The 21,438-nt window shown below is 40.1% G+C and overlaps 1 long non-coding RNA gene across 1 annotated transcript in view; it reads right to left on the reverse strand.

Moving 5' to 3' along the window:
• Positions 1–4,453: 4,453 nt before the first annotated feature.
• Positions 4,454–21,438, reverse strand: part of LOC139439953 (uncharacterized) — a 74,042-nt gene continuing 57,057 nt past the window's right edge. The window contains exon 3 of the long non-coding RNA XR_011650017.1: positions 4,454–4,660. This is a non-coding gene — a long non-coding RNA (uncharacterized lncRNA). The remainder of the gene's footprint in view (positions 4,661–21,438) is intronic.

Consider the following 21,438-nt stretch of genomic DNA (forward strand, 5'->3'; position numbering starts at 1 on the left):
TTACATGAGGAAGGGGGATGGACTCTATGGGCTCTCAAATTTCCTTCCACCCTCAGGATTCAGAAATACTATTTCCCCATGTTCTGCTTACTACTTTATAACATGCTGGAGGTGTGTTGTCCATAGATGCACATTTAGATCCAATTTCTTTTAGAGCTTAATTCCTTTGGGAGGGTTATAGAGAAGTGAAGTCCAGGTAGAGTTTAGGGCTTTTAAAATATAGTATGACTTTAAAATGTAGAAGACCATGTATCTTAAAGCACCCTGACTCAGTATCCTAGCACCCGTCTCTTAGAGCATCTGAGACATTCCTTTGTATTACACAATGAGGAAGTATGAAATATTAGGAAGAAAATAAAGCTGAAAAGCAGGGCTTAGAAGACTATCCAGTATCTTCTATAAAATATCAAATACATATATAATGGATTTACTTATGAAGAACCAGGGGCAACTCAGAATAAGCTTAAGCTCTTAAAATTCTAATCTAATCTTCTTTACTGGAACTCTAAGGTGTTCTTGGACACATTACTTTACCTCTCAGTATTACACTTCCCTCTGTGAAATGAAGGACCATTATTCTCTATTTTATGTTTACAGCTCAAGAACCATTCAAGTAGTGGAACTTGGAATGACTGTCCCTAGCAAGGCAATTGCTGTTCAGGAAAAAATGTCCTCCCATAACCAGAGGACTCGCATGCCCTGTAAGGCCCTCTCTCAGCTTCGTCATCACTCTACCCAGTTCTAGTGAAGGAGTCATCAAGAAAATAACTCAAAACATTTTCATTCAAAAATAATAAAACCAACAATGCCCTCTTTGCATGCCAAAACAGGAAAATTTGCATTGCCAGGGGAAAACACAGATTGTTACCTGTACAAATTGGCAAATGCAACCCATTGCCAGGGGGAAAGTTTGTCTTCTGTGTACAGTGGCAGGAAAAGGGCAAATGTATGCTTGAAGCAACTGTTTGGTTTAATTGCCAAGAAGTCAATCTAGCCAAAATTGCTCACATGCAGTGATCTTTGTTGCTTATGGTTCTCATAGTAAACATTGGGTGATAGGAGACAGAAAAACCAGCTTTAGGGCCAAAGGAGGGGGAAAAAATTGCATAAAACGCACCAACTCACCCCTCCACCCTTACAAATATTCTGGCTTAAGATAGATTTACCAATTTTTGGTATAGTTGGTATTGAATACCCTTGGTGTGAGCACTAATTAGGACATAAAAATCATAAAACTTGGAACTTCAAGGAGTTTTAGAGGTCATGTGTTCTCTTCCATTCTATAGATGAAGAAACAGATACAGTGTCAGTTTCTTCTCAATGTCTATAAAGTGACTTGCTGAACATCTTAAGAACTGAGTTAGGATTAGCGCTTAGGTCTCCTGGCTCCCAATCCAGTATTCTTTCCACATGTCATACAAGGGGCTTTCGTGGCCTAATGAACACGGGCTTCAGATCTGTTTATGGAAAGAAGGGGAGCAGTGGAATATCAAATTATATGGAAACCTCTTAAGGAGACTCCTGAGTCATTCTGTACCCATGGGATTCCCAAGACATCCTTATTTGTCTTCTCTCTGTGGCCCAGAAGAATGTTGAAATTTATTCTGGGGGAAAGGAAATGGCTGTTTTTGATGGGAGCCCAGATTTCTAATTTATCCCCCAATTCTTAGTCTTTTTTTGTCAACAACTCAGCAGCCAGCCTGGTATCCTGATTTCCAATACTTTCATATAACCTACTGTAGCATTTGAGAGAACCCTCTCCTGGAATGGCCACAGCCATCCTACCTGGACCAGGAAAGGAATACCGGGCCCCCAGAAAAGACCTCTTTTCACTGATGGAGCAGGAAAGGATTAGTGTGTAAAGAGAACAGAGTGGAGAAGCCCCTTTTGACCCATTTTGTTGTTGTTGCTGTTATGGTTGTGGTTCCCTAGGCTGAAAACACCTCCACACTTCAACTATCCCCCCTCTGTGAATGACTTAATCTCTAAGTCTCCAGATCTAGCTTCTCCCTTGAACCACAGCTCTGCACATAATGTCTATTGATGTTTTTGTTTGAATTGTCCTGTTTATCACTTCATACTCACCAAACCTGAAGTTGAACTCATTCTTTCCCCTAAAAGATAGGCATCCTAATTTCAGTTTAAAGATACTACTATTCTCCTACTCATATCTCTGCATTATTTTTTGATTCAGTCCCCCTTCATTCTTCAAGTAGACATCACACTTGGTCACCATGTCTTATCAAGTCTTCCTTTGTAAAGTTTTTCTTTATTACCCAACATCTGAAGTATGGACTGTTGCAAGAACAAATCACTGCCTCTGGGCTCCTTCATACCTCCTCCTCTACCTCAATCTGTACTGCATTTGGGAATCATTTTTCTATAGCAATGCTTCCTTCAGAGAGCCTACTTCAAAACCTCAACATATTCCTACTTGATATATCTGGCCTTACTTCACATAGGATCCACTACTCCAAACATTTGCTTACTCTACTTAGGCAGACCTCATACACCACTGCCTTCAACCACCTCCATCCCATCTTCTCCCCCCAGGCTGGATTCCTCTTCCCTGTCATTTCTGTCACTCTTTCAAGGTCTGTCTATGTCCACCTCCTCTTGAAGCCCACCCATATATTCTTACCTATCCTGATCTTACCTCTTTATTTAACTGCCTATGATGTTGCATGGTTTAGTAGTGGATATATCTTGACTCTCCAACTGGTATTCATCTTTGCAGTCAAGGCTATGTTATTTCTCCTTCTGATTCCAACCCTGCTTTATTTGTAGCAGAAAGGAGATATAGTTATTTTTTCATTCACATGAGAAACTTTTATTGAGTACTTTCTATGTGTTAAGTACTGCTGACTGCTGTGCTTACAAAGATAAATTACATTTGATCTGTTCTCTAGAGAAGTTAACTTCCTAGGGAGGTTAGAAGCTATATAAACAATTGCAATTCAGTGATTTGTGGGTATAATGGTATGCAAGGCATATGAAGAAAAGAGGAAGTAATGATAAACTTCCTAGGAGTATTAAGAAAGATTTTGAAGAGGGGGATGCACTTAATCTGGGTCTTAAAGGTAAAGTAAAATTTTCCAAAAATGGATAGGAAGGTGGGGAAGGTTTTACCAAGGGACACAGCCTATGCACAGGGGTGTAAGGGAAAAGACTGAAAGTCAAATGAGACAAGAACATAAGGGTGTATAAAGAGGAACGGATGAGAGATGAGGCAGGTTATGATCAGATTATAAAAGACTTTGTCTAGGTGGAAGCATGTAGCTGTGCATTGAAGGGGCATGACAGGGATAGAGTGATGATATTGGATTGGGTGGTGAAAGTTTGATGGGGGTAGGGTGGGGAGGGTGGGTTGGATGGTTCATAGAACTGGGGGCAGGGCTGGGGGAGGGAGCAGGTGAACACTGGGGATTGGCAGGTACATGGTTGGAATTACAATGTTGGGAACACTCTTATGGCAATATCGTAAGGAAGGGTTGCTGGTTTAGGGTGTTGGATGGGGGGCATTCAGACCAGGGCACCCTGGGGGAGGCTTCTAGGGAGCATGTGATTGATCATTTTGGCATACTGTGTTGCATCCAGGCTAGAGACCCGCATAATGAGTGGGAAGGTATTGGACTCCCATCTGAAGGATGCCCGCTATATTCTCAAAAGGAGAGACGGGAGTTACTTGAATGCATTAGTGGTGCCTAATAGGGAAGGACAGACCAGTGTGTCAAGGCCTCAGTGAAGATGCAAGTAACTATGAATCTTGTTCTTCAGGGAGTGAAGCCTAATGGCTTCAAAGGGGAAGGGGAGGGAGAATAAAATAGCGGAATTGGGGGCATTTTGGGGATGATGAAAGTGTTCTGCATGATCTTGGAATGATGGATACAGACCATAATAAATTTTATCAGATCTTATAAAAGTATATGGTCCAAAATGTAAGCCATAATGTGGACCACTGACAATGGTTAGCAGCTATGTTTCAATATTTGGATTTTTAAAAAATACCCATGTTCAGACCCCACTCCTTGGTGGTCTGGGGTGCAGCCCTGATATTAGTATGTTTCAATAGGTCTCCAGGTGATTCCAATGTGTAGCCAAGATTGAGAACCCTTGTATAAAATGGTGCATCAAAAGATAGGGTTTCTGCCTTATTCTTTGTTTGTCTATCACCCTGAACAGTCACTGGGCTCAAGTAAACATTTAATAAATATTAATCAAAAAGGTGGATACAGCTGAAGTGCCCATTAACAAATGAATGGATTAAAAAAATATGGTACATACACACAGTTGAATATTATTCCATCATAAGAAAGAATGAAGTTAAGAGATATGTTGCATCATGGAAGAACCTTGAAAACATTATACCCAGTGAAATAAACAAGATACATAAGAACAAAAATTGAATGATGTCACTTTATAAGAGATGCCTAGAAATAACAAATTTGCCAAGATAGAAAACAGAATAGAGGTTACTTGGAGGTGGAGGAAGGGGGGAGGGAGGCAGCTTTGTATGAATGAATGTAGGAATGAATGAATGAGCAAATAAACACATATTGATTGATTGAACTGAATGAAGGAGCCCAGGACTTCTGTCCTTCCTCTGTTTCTCTTCTCATTCCTCCTCATTTAAAATCTTCACCTCTCCTCAAACACACACCTGGAAAAAAGCCAGAAAATGCCAGTTGGAGATTTAGAGATTAAGACTTCCTGAAATTGGCATAGATGGAGGAAAAGTAGAAATAAATTAACAGCATTTTAAAGTAAAGAAAAACAAATACGCAGAAGGAGCTTATTTTAAATATCCATTTCTCCACCTTCATAGATTTAAAGTTATCTCTTTTCTCCTCTCAAACACAGGACGTGGGAAACTGCCTCATCAACTCAACACTTCTTCTACTCCCACTCCATGCCTTTTCCCTTGAGGGCTTTCAGAAAGGAAATGCAGTGCTATATTTATATTTTTCCAATGTTTTTCACCAAAAATCCCTTAATAAAAATGGAACATGGGAAGATTTTGGACCCTCAGTTTCCCTTTCTTGCAGCTGCCTTAGGCTCCTCTCAAATACTCAATGTCCTCAAAATTCTTTGGTTCCTTTTCTTCTTCTTCTGCATAAACACTAAGATGAAAATAACTGGTAAGACGCTGTTTGCTTTAATTTTTCCCGAGGATAAAATCCATGCATACTCCTTGTACAAAATTCAGAAAATACAAAAAAAAAAAAAGCATTAAAAATAAAAAATAATTGGTAATTCTACTGTGAAGAATTAGCAACTTAAGATTTTTGGCGTGTTATTATCATTAATTATATTATCTATATAAGGAATATGTTTGCATAAATAGATACAATGTGTATATCTGTGCATGTGTGGGAAGGAAAGAATAAAGCATATATTGTCTATCTCTTGGTGGGAGTGCCAGTGTTGACTTGCTTCTTTATATCCCAAAGAAAAAAATTCATCCCATAAAGCACTATGCTGAAGATGTTCCTGAGGATTCCAAAGAGGAGATTTTAGAGTTTTCAACCTGCTTACCATCATCATCCCCACCTCGCTGTGTCTTCCTCCTCAGACTTCCTCCTACCACACTGCCCACCTTCATCTTTCCCCAGTGCCAGCCTCCCCATTCCCAGATCTTTCCCCTGCCTCTCCATGTTTCCTTCCACAGGCAGAGCACAACTTGGCCTTAATTCTCTCAAGCTTATATTCCCACACCTATTCTCAGTTGGTGGGGACAGGGTCTTCTGGTTTCCAGGGCATACCTTTTTAGAAAGCAGTAGGGGGTTATTAATACCAAAAATGGGGGTGGGGGGACAGGGGGAAGAAAGGAAAGATGCAAGCAGGAAAGAAAGAAATCTTGGCACACATGTAAAATGCATAATTTTAGAAAACCATTAGGTCATATTACCTAATAACCAATTCTGCACACTACTTTTTATGTTAACATTATATTAGAATAGTTATCCTCTTTTTCATTAGAAGCCACATTAAAAGGTAAAGGAATGGAATCACAGAGTGAAAATGCAAACAGCAGCTCTTGGGTTGGTGGTTTCGGTTGTAGAGGCAATTTTCTCTTAATTCAGGAAAATGTCCTGTGTAAGAGCACAAGCCTTATTTAGCATAGACTTTATCAGTGCCATAGCTATGTGGGTTCATTTTTTTGGTCCATTTATAGAAGATGTCGGATGCTTCATTTGGTGATGGCCATTGTAAAGTTCTACTCTTGACTACCTGGCCCTTTCTAGAAAATGCTTATTGATCCCAGACCTAGATACATTCATTCCAGTTCCAGAGACTCCCAAAGTTAGGAGTCCTGTTTTCTTGCTGATGGGTAGGAAACTTCCTTCTTGGTGGACGAAGGAATGAGGGGAATCCCTACTCTTTTGGTAAGAATAGGAGGGTGTCCCTTAGTATCCAAGATTTGGGGCCTGTTAACAGTAGAATCAGTAGGAATAGGAGAGAATAGGTTCCTCTGAATAAGATAAGATACCCATAACCACAGAAGCACCCTTTACCAACCTTCTTTGGGGACTAAAGGAGATTGAATGTTCCTAGGGCTAAATTCAGAATCCTTCTAAAGAGATAGACAGCAAAACAGATTTTATAAATCATAAAGTTTACCATGAAGGAATTGTTCTTGAAATATCATGTTGTATGGTGATAAAATGTTTTGGCTATGGAGCCCGGTCAGGCATGAATTCTACTAGCTAAACTATGTGATCTAGAGTAAGTTACTTTATCTCTTTAAACCTCAGTTTTATCATCTGTAAAATGGGAATAACAATAGTAGCCATCTCATAGGGATGATGTGAGAAGAATAGATAATGCATGCAAAATATTTAACCCAATGCCCAACACACTGGAAAGTATTCAGTAAATGTTAGCTATGATTCTCATGGAGACAGTTTTCCTGGATGATTTGCATGGTAAGAATGCTATAATTACAATTCCTAAAAAGTTGTTTTAAGTATTATTATAAACAGACCCTAGCAATTTGGGGGTATTTATTAAATGGTAGTAATAAAGATCTAGATTATAGATTACTTTGAATAAGGGAGCATTTTTTAAAGTCTTTGAAGCCATGGGAAGAAAAACACTTTATAATGAAACTCATCACATACACTTGTGTGTGTGTATAATTGAAAAAAACAAAGTTCATGAAATAATACATAAACTTCCTACATGTGACACACTTTGATATTTTCTACAATATTTGTTAACTGGTGGTCTTGCACCACTTAAATTCTTTAACAATCCAGTAAGGGGTTGAAATCCACAGTTTGAAAGACACTGTGTCATGAGAACATCAAAACTGCAGTCCTTTCTGAATGACTGCCTCATCTCTAAGACAAGCATTCTTTGCAGTTTTGAGATCGATGATATCTTCCATTTTTACTTGTTTTATGTTTCTATGTCTTGCATCTTTAATGATCTCTTTTGAAGTCAGAATAAAGTTTCATACTTTCTTGGAATCTTTCACAATTTTCTAGCACAGTGGTAGACATAAAGGAGCTCTCAAAAATTGTTGTTAGGTAGCATTGGCCAGATGAGGCTGGTTTACAGAATTATGGAACTGAGACCTCCTTTTCTTTTTCTTTCTCACATGTTTTCTTATTTTTGTTCCTATAACTTATTGACCTTTTCCCCCACTGGATTTTCTAAACAGGCTATACATACTTGGCAGGGTTATGGAAGTTATTTGAGTGTCAAAGAAAGAATTTGTAATTTTTTAATTTGAATCTTTATCTTTCAAACATTATGCCTGAGTTAAATTCTACAGAAAAATACTCAAAATATTAGTGGTATAGTTCTTTCCTTTCTTCTATTCTAATTTACTGGATTTCCCACATTTTCTTCAATGAATTATGGGGTGAGGGAAATTTTTAAAATGCTTTAAAAATTTTACTCTTTACTTGCTTAGAATTTCAAGCAGCTGGGGTGGGAGAACTCATCAAAGACAATGTTCATAGCTGAATATCAAAGGTGAGGTTAGAAGAACCTGTTACTTTATGCAGAGTTGTAGTTAAAGAAAAGATAGTCTGGATCCAAACCTTCATTCCTTTGCCACTTTGTGGCTATGTGGTGCTAAAACAGCAACTTACCCTATTTAAATCTCAAATTTTATATCAGGGAAATGAGGGTAATAAGAGTATATTACTTACACCTTTGCAAAGGATTACAAAAGATGATCACAGCAAGCAATTAGCACACTAAGTAGCTCAGGGCATGCACACAATAAACATGATTATGATTATATTACAATGGTATTGCTATAGGATTCCTTTTCCAAAGGCCAGTACTCCTACCCCTGGATAGAAAGAGGACTCCAGCAGCATAATGGGGACTGTACTTCACTTCCAATCATTCTGAGAATTTCCCACCTATCATCAGCCAGTCTGGTGAATGGTAAGTATGGGAAGGACCTCTAAGAAAAGGATGTGACCTAGTGAACATCCTGCAGCAGACCATCCAAACCTCCTAACAGATACCTCAGGGATGAGGAGTCCTAGTTCAACCTGCCCTTCCTGACAGACCCTGAAAAGCACAGTCAGTGATGGAATGAAAGCTGAGTGAAGAAGTCTCCCCAAAGACTTGCCACATCAGTTGGAAAGAGGTTCCCACAACAGGAATATCAGGACCAGATAATCTGAGGCCAGCCTGAGGAGAGTGGGGCTACATCTCGTGGTTCACAATGTGACCCAGATTTCCCCAGACTCCACAACTTTGACCCTACATCCTAGAACCGTAGGAGGGGAGCACGTGATCTGGGAACAAGGCAAAGGGTCACGTGGGTCCCCAGCTCCCAGAGTGTTCTGCCAAGCTTCATAGCTGGGAACTCTTTCCAGGCCCTAAAGAAGGTGTGAGGGTGCCAAGTCTACTGAAAAGATAATTTCCTGCCTGGGAGGCTCAAGAAAAACCACCTCCAAGGGAGAGGGAGAGACCATCAGATGTGCCGAGGGCAGCTCTCTGCTCTTTTAACTGCTCAGTGCTATACCTCAACCATTTAGAGGGACAAATAAAGTAAACAGCAAACTCTGGCTACTCTCTCAATGCACTAGGTTAATTCCAGAAAAATCTTCACAATATGGATATGAGAAACTGATTGTCTAAGCCTTTATTAGAAGAAAGGAGTTACAGACACATCATAACATTCTTCTGAATTTTCCAGTCTCCAAAATTCTGGCTCTAAGCCCTAAAGACCCAGGAGACTGAGAATAGCAAAACAAGACATTTCGCCTCGTGCTGGGTTCCCATCTCCTACAACTTCCTGTCATGTCTGAAGTTATTCTCTACGCCAAGGCTTCAGAAGGCACACAGTTAAATCTCCCAGACTGAGGACTCTAGGGTCTCCCAGACCCTTCCACCTCTTAAGAAACCACATTCATCTCATGAAATAGATTCACAACTTCGTTTGTTCCTTTAAACATCTTTCAGAATCTCTCTAAGAAGAAGCTTTCATAGATGCCAGGATGAAAGTTCTGATGCAGAGTTAGTTGGAAGGAGTTGCTCATCAAAATTTATGCAGCCTCCCCCTCCCATGAGCCCCAGAGGCAAAATCTCTGAGTTCTACTTAACAGGAGCCTTCAGTGAAATACACACCACTGCCACATATGACCACAGGGCAAATTGTCAAGGCCAGTGTCCCTGAGCAGGACGAGGCCACTTTATGATGTACAAAATCTGACTGCAGCTCAAGGCTTGCAGCTTGGTGAAATCCAAGGGATGAAGGAGAAGATGAGTTCAAGTTTGGGGCCTGGGTGACTGAGACATGGTCTCTTTTAGAAATAAGCAAGTCAAGAAGTTGGAAAACATCAAGGATGTGGAGAAGACAAGAGAGTAGATTCTTGGATTCCTTAGGCATGGAGTCTTTTAGAGGACATTTAGACCTTCATTCTGAATCCTGAAAGCATGAATCTCATTTGAGAAATGGAACTATTTTGGAATACTTGCAGGAAAGGGAACCTTTGCTATGGAAGCTATTATTTGTCACAGGAGGTAGCTGTAAGAATAGTGTGGAGATTCTACAAGAGTATACTAAAAATTATCTGACATTTATATATGTACAACAAAATAATAACCTTCCTCTCTTTCTAGTATAATCTCCAAGAAATAGGGAAATGATGAGGGAGATTAGAGGGGAACTCCCCAAGTCAACCTCGAGTTCTCAAGTGCTCTCAGTATTGGAGAACAGCTCTCGTGAATCCCCTAAGCCTTCTAATTTTCGGCTGAACAGCCTCAATTCCATCAGGTTTTTCTCAGTCAGGATGGTTCCCCATGCCCTCGACATCCTGGTTACTCTTCTATGAATATATTTTAGTTTGTTATTGCTCCTTTGAAAATGTAGTATCCAGAATGATAGAAAAATCTCTAAATGCAATCTCATCCAGTAAAAATTCAATAGACTTATTGCCCACCTTGTGCTAGCCACATTTTCCCTTTAATTCAACCTAAAACGACATTGGATTTATAGCTACATGGGATTTATATAGTCACCATTGACTTGTACTGATTTTGTGGTTAGTTAATTTGGGTTTGTCTATTCAAGTAAATTGCTTTTTTATAGTTTATGTATTTTTTTAGCTTGTTTTGTTTGTCTAACTATGGCTACATTTATTCCTGTTAAGTTATATTGTAAAGATTTTAGCTACTTGCCCATCTAACTTACTGAGAACCATTTGCAGTCTGGATTTTCACTCCAAATCAACTGTTCTTTCCAGCTCTGTATTGTTCTCCTGCTTATCTGCCAAATGTTAGATACTAATATTGAATGCGAGGGGAGTACAAACCAAAGCTACTGTGGTATTTGCCATTATTTCTCTCCCTCTCAATTAAAAGTTCTCCAGGGTCATATTGCTAGTGTATATTTCATTTACTTAGAAAATAAGCCACTGCATCATATAGTTCACTGAAAAACTTGATATGCTATTTCCATAATGCCTATTTTAATGAACTTTATTTGAGTAAAGGAATATATAAGTAGTTATTTCATTTTTGAGAAAAAATGTGTGTATGCTATTCCATTAATATGCTAAAATATCAAAGTATTCAATTTATGGCTCCCTTTTGCATTTATGGTATAACTCTCTAGCCTTCGGTCAAAGATTAGGGCTAAAGAAAGAGACGAGAATCCACAAAATAGATGTTGACAATGGGCTAGTGGGGGTCATCACTCAAACCTCAGAACATAGTGACATTGCAATTACTCGATGACATGGCTGGATTTTTATCATGCTGAATCATTGGCATTTGACGTTAATAGAGTAATAAAAAGAAGCCATTTAAAATTTTCTCTTAATATAATGTTTCCCACTGAACATGAACTAGGGAATTTGGGTAATTGAGTGACTCATTTTGGCATGATTAGAGTGGGAACATTTACTGATATGTTGATATTCACCTAATAAATGTTTAAAAAGTGAATTAAATTGAGCTTCTGCCTCTCTATGGCTTCCTGAAGGAGAGCTTTAGTTCCTCAGTTAAACAGTCTCCAGCCTGGCCCACACTCATACCTTCTCCCCTCTCCCTAGAAGAAAATAATGGGCTTGATAGCAATCATGGGATTTGACTTGCAGGGACTGATGTGCATCCTCTTTCAGCACTGGCCTGCACAGACCAGTGGGCTTATGGGAAGGTCCTCCTGGTGCCAGGGGGAGCACTGGTCACCTGTTCTGAGGAGAGGAGCAAGAAAACTGGAAACAGACACAGAAGAGGGCCTGGGGGATTTTGGGGGAACCCATTGCAGGCAACAACACCTTTTCTTCTTTCTTGGGTCCACCTGGCCTGGCTGTGGCAAGAATGGCTCTAGACTCAGTCACAGAAATGTCACACTAGGGTGACCAACCATCGCAGTCTGCCTGGGACTGAGAGGTTTCCTGGGACAGCGGACTTTCAGTGCTAAAACCAGGAAAGTCTCAGGCAAACTGGGGTGCGTTGGTCACCTGCCTCACACACAGAGATGGACAGTTGAATTGTAGGAGCTTGTCTAAGTCTCCAAATCCCTTCCTTAATTTTCCCTGAAATCCAAGCTAGTGGGAAAAACATTCATCTTAATGTTGTTTGTGAAAGCACAAAGTGCGGAATTTGACCCCTTCCTATTGAATCCTGAGGGCATGCAGGGTTAGTGGTTTATTATGGGCCATAATTGAGGAGCCATATATTATGGTGGGTGGGAACAAAGACTTTGGTCCCGAAAGCCTGGGTCCAGATGCCATATGACATGAAACGATTTTCTTGACCTTGCTGTACTTTAGTTTTCTCAAGTGGGATTATAAAATGGGAATAAGAGTGGTTCTACCTTGTAAGGTTTTGTGAGAAATAATGCTTTATAATATGTAAAGAACTTAATATAGTACTTGCCACATAGTATCTGATAGGATCTTCCATCATTTCTACCACTGGCCACACAGCAGATCTTTGCTGGATTTCAGCTTTCATAACTCTCTGTGTGATCATTCTGTCTCAACTCCAGGCACTGTGCTAGGTGCTGGGAGTACACTGAAGAAGACAAAGCAACCCACAACCTAAGGAGCAAAATAGACAAATGAACTGGCAATTGAACTACAAGGGAAAAATAGTACTGGGAGTTAAGTTGTAAGTGCTCTGGGTTGCCATCAGAAGTAACCCAATTCTGTCTTTAAGTTTAAGAAAGTGATACCTATATTGAAACCTGAAGGGAAAGATGCTGTCATTCAGACAAAAGTCAATGAGGAGAGTGGTGGGGTATTGCATGCAGGGGCAACAAATAGCTTGCTCAATTGCTGTGAAGTTTGGGAAACATTATGCTGCTGAAACGGTAATTTCCATGTCCTATAAGTTCTACTGATAGACTATGGTGGAGGCAGAAGCTAATAATTGTCTTCCATTCTCCCCTTCTTTTTTTAAGGTATAGAATCCTGGCTCCCTCCCTTTAGCTAAGCAAAAGCCCCCAGATGCCCTCACACCTTCAGCATGCCCTGTGCCTAGGGTTTGGCTAATGGCCTGAGTTCCAAAAAACATTTTTTTAAAGGAATTTGCTTGCTTTCTCCACTTCCTTTCTCCCCTTTTCCTGAGGGCTGGAATGTTTGGACATGGGGTGAGCCCATTTCAGTTATGCAGATGAGAACAGTAGCCCAGGAAAGAGTAGGAGAAGAAGAAGGAAGGAACCTGGATCTGCAAATGGCCCAGTGGAGGATAGACTCCCCCAGCCTTGGGCCTCTATTTCTGGATGATTTCAATTAAGTGACGCAAACAAACACTTTTCTCTTTTTAAGCCACTATGTTTGGGAGTCTCTTTGTTATAACAGCTTATCCTATGCCTCAACTAAGACAAAGATAATAGGTTAGAGGGAGAGTACAGCAAGATGACAGCGGAGTGAGGTGATCCTAGAGTCAGCTCCTGCTACAGGGCAGTTAGCAAACACCCAGAGCTCTCTGGAGCTAGCTGAAGCACCTGTTTGGGGGTTCCAGGAGGCCAGAAGAGCATCCTGCCACATCCTTGAAGGACTGAAAGGAAGAGACTGCCCATCTGCAGAGTAGACTTGTAAGTTGAACGAGCACTCCATGCCCCAGAGGCCCATGCCCATCCTCCACTGGAGGCACAAACCACCTCGGCAGCTGTTCCGTGCCTGGGATTGAAAGTTTCACTTCCCAAAAATGGGGGTGGAAGAGACAGTTGGGCTACTGATGAGTAAAATTCAGTGGGCTAAAGTATAATCCTGAGAACAGCTGAAGTTTGAGCCGGTCCTGTCAGAAAGAGGCCAGGAGCCGCCATTTTACTCCGCACCTGGCATGAGGGGAAGCAGGGCAGACTGAAAATCCCAGTGCTGGTGGGGACCAGCTTCTTTCCATTCAGGTCAGATTGCAGGTCTAGCCTAAGTTCCAGAGCCACCTCCAACAGGGAGGAAGCTTCAGGGACCTGCACCAGCCTCTCTGGGAAATTGCAAGCCAAGCTGCGGAGGCTGGTGATTGTCCTACTCTGGTGGTGCAAGCTGCATCAGGAGATGTTCCGTGACTGGAACTGGAGGCTCCATTTCCCAAAAACAGGGGAGGAGGAGATGGTTGGCTGCCAGTTTCAGCTACTGATTGGTAGACTTGGATGGCTAAGGAATAACTCTAGGAACAGCTGGGGTGTGAATTTGTCCAGGTCAGAGAAAGGCCAGTGACTGCCATTTTGACCCCACCCCCAGCCTGAGGGGAAACCAGCCTGACCAAATATCAGGCTGATGGTAGGAAATGGTTTCTTTCACCTGAATCAGCGGGCAGCCCTAGCGTAGGCTTCCCACCTCTGTCAGGGAGGAGGCTGGCTAGCTCAGCACCAGTCTATACAGGTAACTGAGGGTACCCTTGGCTGGCACAAACTGAATAATTAAAAGTCTACAGGGGCAACTGTGGTCATCTTGGACCTGCACTGCATAGATTGCTGCCCACATCTGCAGCTGCATCCATGCCCCAGGTAGGGGAGAAAGGGTCTTGAAGCTTCATTAGTCTCTCTGGGCAACTACAGTCTAGGCCTGCATGACTTGGATTATTCCACACAACTGTGACTCTGTCCCTACCTCTGGGAAAGGAGAAAGTTGGGAGAAGCTTCGTCTGTCCCTGGAGCAATGAGTAGAGCTTGAGCCTCTACAGTTTATAGCACCAATTACATCCTTGGCTCCTACTGAACAACCAGCAAGGGAGAAAGAGCAGGAAGCCCTAAACTAAAGAGAAAAACTGCACCCAGAATAAATACTCTAGGAAACCAGATACAAAGACACCAGCCAAAAATTACAATCCACACCAAGAAACAGGAAGATATGGCCCAGTTAAAGGAACAAGATAAGCCTCCAAATGACATAAAGAAGTTGAGAAAACTAATTATGGATGTACAAACAAAAATTAATAAATTCACTGAGATGGCTAAAGGATTAAGGATATTAAGTAGACGCTAGACGAGCACAAAGAAGAATTTGAAAGCATGCATAGAAAAATAGCAGATCTTTTGGGAATGAAAGGTGCAATAAATGAAATAAAAAAACACTGGAATCATATAACAGCTGATTTGAGGAGGCAGAAGAAAGCATTGGTGAGCCTGAAGAAATGGACTCTGAAAGTGAACATAGAAAAGAACAGATGAAGAAAAGAATGGAAAAAATTGAACACAGTCTCAGGGAACTAAACAACAGCCAGAGATATGCAAACATATGTGTTATGGGTGTTCCAGAAGGAGAAGAGGAAGGAAAAGGGGCAGAAGGAATATTTAAAGAAATAATGGTAGAAAATTTCCCAACCCTATTGAAAGACATAGATATCCCTGTCCAAGAAACACAATGTACTCACATCCAAAAAAAATCCAAATAGACCAACTCCAAGACACATACTCATCAGAATGTCAAAGGCCAAAGACAGAGAGAGAATTCTAATAGTAGCAAGAGAAAAGCAATGCATAACATATAAGGAATACCCAATAAGATTAAGTGCTGATTTCTCACCAGAAACCATGGAGGCAAGAAGACAGTGGTCTGATATATTTAAGACACTACAAGAGAAAAACTTCCAGTCAAGAATTTTATATCCAGCAAGACTGTCTTTCAAAACTGAGGGCAAGATTAGAATATTCACAGATAGACAGAAACTAAGAGAATTTCTAAGCAAGAGACCAGATTTTCAGGAAATACTAAAGGGTGTGCTAGAACCTAAAAAGAAAAGACAGGAGAGAGGGGCCTGGAAGGAGTCTAGAAATGAAGATTTTATCAATAAAGGTAACTAAAAGTGTCAAAAGAGTGGTGAAAATAAAATATGACAGATAAAACTTGCGTAGTCAGGAATAAACTTAACCAATGATGAGAAGCACTTGTATTCAGAAAACTCCAAATCAATCTTAAAACAAATCAAAGAAGTCCTAAATAACTGGAAGAACATTCCATGTGCATGGATTGGAAGACTAAATATCATTACGATGTCAATTCTACTCAAACTGATATACAGGTTCAATGCAATCCTGATAAAAATTCCACCAGCATTAAAAAAATAATAATTGAAAACACAATTAGCAACACAATTGGAAGGGTAAAGAGTCCTGAATAGCCAGAAACATAAAAGGAAAAGCCAACCCTCATCCCTGGACTTTCAATCATACTACCAAACTATAGTGGTAAAACCAGCATGGTATTGGCATAAAGACAGATACATAGACCAATGGAACCAAATGTATGGTTCAGAAACAGACCCTCACAGGTAGGGTCGAGTGATTTTTGACTAGCCTGTCAAACACTCACAGCTCAGGCAGAACAGTCCATTCAGCAAAATGGTGCTGAAGGAACTTGATATCTATAGTCAAAAGAAGGAAAGAGGACCTCTATCTCACACCTTATCAAAAAATTAACTCAAAATGTATCAAAAACCTAAAAATAAAAGCAAGAACCATAAAACTTCTAGAAGAAATTGTAGGAAAATATCTTCAAGACTTGGTGGTAAGTGGTGGATTCTTAATGGAGATAAGAGAAGGACTTAGATGGACTACTGATGTTTAATGTACATAGAAGTTTTAGTTATCTTTACTGTAAAAGTGTGGAAATGTATAGAATGGGTGGTAAAAATAGTAATAGCTAGTTTATAAATAGGGACATGGCTGAAAATGGTAGTCTAGGGATGTAAATGCCAATTGACAGAATGTTAGAAAATAATCTAGGAATTGAATAGCACAGTAAACCAAAAGGTGGGTGAGAATTGTAATTGATGGTACAGATGCAAGAGTGTCCTTTGTGAGCTAGAGCAAATGTATATCACTACTTCAGGGTGTTGGGAACACATGGAAAAAATACAACTGGTATATTATTACTGATTTGCAGTAATAATATAATATTCTTGCATCTATGCCAAAGATGTACTGTGTTGATAATGGGGCAGTATGGAAAATGTGAGACAAAAGTATACTATGGACATGGTTAACAATCAGATGATATTATCTTATCTGTAACAAATGTTCCATCACAGAGTGGTGTGTTGATACAGGTGTGTTGCTTGGAAATTCTGCATATGTGCATGATTGTTTTATAAGCTTACAACTTCTGTCATAAAAAATATATATAATAAATAATAAGGTATGTTGGGGGAAAAACACAGCAAATGTAAGATAAGGACTATAATTAGTAGTAAGATTTTGACAGTATTCTTTTGTAATGTGTAACAAACATCTCAGGACAATGTAAGGTGTTGGTGGAGGCTTGATGTATGGGACCCCTTTATGATGTTATGTATGTTTTGTAAGTTCACAACTGTTACTATACACTTAATTGTTTATGTATGTCCATATATAAATGACATAAAGATAATAATAATAGGGAGGTTTGGGGGAAAATACTTTGGTTAGTAGTAATATTTTGACAGTGCTCTTTAATCATTAGTTAAAAAGGTTTAACAACAAAGTAAGGTGTTGGTGGTAGGGTGAGTTATGAGAGTCCTGTATGATGTTATATATGTTTGTTTTGTAAGTTCAGAACTATTATTATATACTTATTGTTTATGTATGTTTGTGTGTGGATGACATATTTCAATAAATTAATTTTAAAAAAGATAACAGGATAAAAGGGGAGAAGTTGAAAGGGAAAAAAGGAATGGGAGAATAGAAAAGAAGAAAGAAACAGTATGAATACTGGGCAGGAAAGAAGGGACTGAAAAAAAAATTAGAATGCTATTTATCCAAATAAGCTTTCTAGTGCTTAGGTGACAGAGGGTAGTACTATTTCCAAATAAGAAAATCTGGTGATTGAGGAAAAGGTGTCCTGAATCAGTCAAGGTTATTAGCAAGAAGAGGCAAGTCAGTGAGCTGTCCCCAGGGCTTGGGCGCTCTCCTTTCTGCCTTCATTCTCCACTGCTGAAGTAACACTTAATGATCAGAGTAAGTGCTTTCTCTATGCTGAGGGTTTTCCATGGATCAACTCATTTAATCCTACAGTGGTCCTACGGGTAGGTACCATTATCACCTTCGCTTTACATTTTAGGAAAGTTAAATCATTTGCTCAAGGTCATGAAGGCAGCAAGTGACTGACATAAGATTCAAATCTAATCAGTCGTCTCCATAGCCTGTATGTTTAACTGCTGCATTAAACTTCATACTGAACTGCAGTCGTAGGCAGAGCCCCTGAAGAATACTGAGAACGCTTGGAAGTTTCCAAAAAAGCTCAAGTTAAATTACGATAGTGGTAAATTTTCAGTCACCTTAAAAAGAACACAGAAGAAACCCATTTTGCACTAGGTGGCGTCTCCACATCCCACAGCTGATGGGCCAAGCACAGTCCAACCATGGTCTTGCCAGTGGATCTGCCATGACGGGTGCAAAAATATGAGCTGACCAACCAGAGTTCTTCACTATAAATTTGAACTTGAAGATATCAGGAAAATGTGCAGTTAGCTTAGGATCTTTTTTATTATGATTATTTAAAAATGTATTTTTTTATATCAAAGCTCAAGTTATTCAGTTATCACAAGATAAACTACAATAATAGTAAATCTGCCTTAGTCAGTGGTCACACTCATCCCTTACTTTTGTTCATTCCTCAATCTTTAGGGATTTGGAACAATGTCCACTCCGACAGTTAGATATGGGGCAGAGGAATGGAATAGTTTTACTTGCAGTTGAAGATACACTCTTTTCTTTCAGAATGGGACTGGTCCATCATCACTGTTTTGTTAGTTGTCCAGGGCAGGCCTGAAGAACTGGACAGTAGGGGCTGGCTGTATATCAGCGGGTTTCAAATCTCAACTTAGGAACAATCCAAAGGCTTTAAGTCTCTGAGAAATACACTTGCTTCATATGTAAGTTTCCTCTTTTCCTTGATTTTTCTGAATATGGAGCCTTAGAATAAAACAGTACAACTGACAAAGCAATTTGGTTGTTTCTGTGACAGATAACATTTTTCTCAGAATTAAAGATGCAACATTCCCGAACACTCCTCTCCCCCCATTGCTGACACTTAACATTAATGGGTACTTTATAGCTATAGGGTTTTAACCTATAAGAGCATGATATTGAGAGGGAAGTTAGAGTAAACATGACCAGGCTGAAGATAAGAGGAAGCAGAAGGTACAAGAAAGGAGAGAGAAGAATGGGGGTGTTGAGGTGTCATAAGAAAGAGAATAGCCTATGAAAATGAGTCAGAGAGAATTGCACAGGTCAAGTTCAGGCCTTCTCTAAGATAACCTGAACAAGTCTTTTTGCTATGAACCACAAGAGCCAAAAGAGGAAGAGAGAAAGAGTGAGAGAGAGTTTATTATTGGCCTAGAGCAGTAGTTTTCAAAATGTGGTCCAGGAACTCCTAGGAGCCTCCAAGACCTATTTAGGAGGTCAAAATTATTTTCATAAGAATATTAAGACATTATTTGTCCATTTCACGCTCATTCTCTCACATGTGCACAGAGTATATGAAATTCATGATATAGTTTGAAATTCCACATTGCACCTAATGTTTAGGAATCTACCACATGTTGAGTTTTGGTGTATAGATATTGCCCAAATAAACAAAAGATCTTTGGGGTCATCAATTTTTTTTTCCTTTCTGAGGTACCAGGACCAGGGATCAAACCCTGAACCCACGTGTGGAAAGCCAGTGCTCAATCACTGAGCCACATCAGCTCCCCAAGTTGGTTCTTTCATCTGTTTTCCTGTTGTTTGCCTTTTCCTTTCTAGGAGGCACCAGGGACCAAAACCAGGACCTCCCATGTAGGAAGGAGGCTCTCAACCACTTGAGCTACATCCACACTCCTTACTAAATTTTTTTAAAAGATTTATTTTATTTATTTCTCTCCCCTTCTCCCTCCCCCGCCCCTGTGTCTGCTCTCTTGTGTCCATTTGCTGTGGGTTCTTCTGTGTCTGCTTGCATTCTCAGCAGCTCCAGGAATCTGTGTCTCTTTTTATTATGTCATCTTGCTGCATCAGCTCTCTGTGTGTGTGACGCCACTCCGGGGCAGGCTGCGCTTTTTTCCTGCGGGGCGGCTCTCCTTGAGGGGCGCACTCCTTGCATGTGGGGCTCCCCTACACAGGGGACATCCTTGTGTGCGGCAGCACTGCGCGTGGGCCAGCTTACCACATGGGCCAGAAGGCCCTGGGTTTGAACCCTGGACCTCCCATGTGGTAGGCAGATGCTCTATCAGTTGAGCCACATCAGCTTCCCCGCTTACTAATTTTTAAGAGGGTATAGGGGTCCAGAAACTTAAAAGTTTGTGGAATCACTGTTCTCGTGTTTTGGGTTTGGCGCTTTTTTCCCCTTTATTAGAGGAATTGTGGGTTTATAGAAAAATCATGCATAAAATACAGGATTCCCATTAGCTACTCTATTATTAACAACTTGCATCAGTGTGGAACATTTGTTACAACTGATGATAGCACATTTTTATAATTGTACTGTTAATTATAGTCCATGGATTAAAGTTCACTATTCATGAAGTGTTGTTCCATGGATTTTTAAAAAATTTTTTATTCTGCTACCATATATCCAATCTACCATTTTCCCTTTTTAATCAGATTAAGATATATATTTCAGTGCTGTTAATTATATTCACAATGTTGTGCCACTATCCATTACCAAAAACATTTACATCATTCCAAATAAAACCCTGTGCATTTTAAACCTTATTGCCTCCCCATCCCTGGTAACATAAATTCTAAATTTGGACTCTATGGGTTTATTTAAATTATTGCAAATCAGTGACTGCTCTAGTGTTTTTAATCCCCCATTACCATTGTGCTTTTTTTCCCAGCCTGATTCACACACTGGTCACAAACCCCTAGGTCACTGCTTCTTCCCCATTTTAATCCACTGTGCCCTTTAAGGGAGATGAGAAGCAAAAGCTAGTGTACATGACTTTGGCAATGCCTCCTGGCACCAGCTAATCTGCTGGCATGCTTTATAACTCTCCCTTTAGTTGCAGGATTAGGTTGTGAGCTCTCCACCTGCTGTCACTTAGTGGGAGCTGGTCGACAAATTCAGAAGAAGTCACTTTGTAAGTTAAGCTTCCTGGAGACTGCCTTGTACTGAAATATTCTCCCTCCTGTTAGAATTTTTATTTAATTTTAAAGGTGTGCTGATTTCATTGTGAATACATGATATTAGGCAGCCTTCACTGAGCCCTACTGTGGCTGGGTGCAGTCAAAGGTTTTGCATGCATGGATTAATGTATTTACGTGGATGAACCTCATGGGGTTGTTGTGGAAACTAAGTGCCCAGAATCAGAAAGTTTATTTGTTTGTTTGTTTGTTTACCCTCACAGGATTGTTGTGAAACTAAGTGCCCAGAAACAGAAAGTATTCAATAAATAGGATCTGCTCAAGAAAGGATAACTGTTATTAAGTTCTTTCAACTGCATCGAGTTACTTATTATCACACCCATTTTACAGATGAGAAAATAGATGTTAACTTCCTCGAGTCACACAGAGCCTTGGAAGTCACTCTATCTAGCCCCTGAGCCCATGCTCTTAACCAC

The sequence above is a fragment of the Dasypus novemcinctus genome, chromosome 11 (genome assembly GCF_030445035.2).
Source record: "Dasypus novemcinctus isolate mDasNov1 chromosome 11, mDasNov1.1.hap2, whole genome shotgun sequence".
Taxonomy (NCBI): Eukaryota; Metazoa; Chordata; class Mammalia; order Cingulata; family Dasypodidae; genus Dasypus; species Dasypus novemcinctus.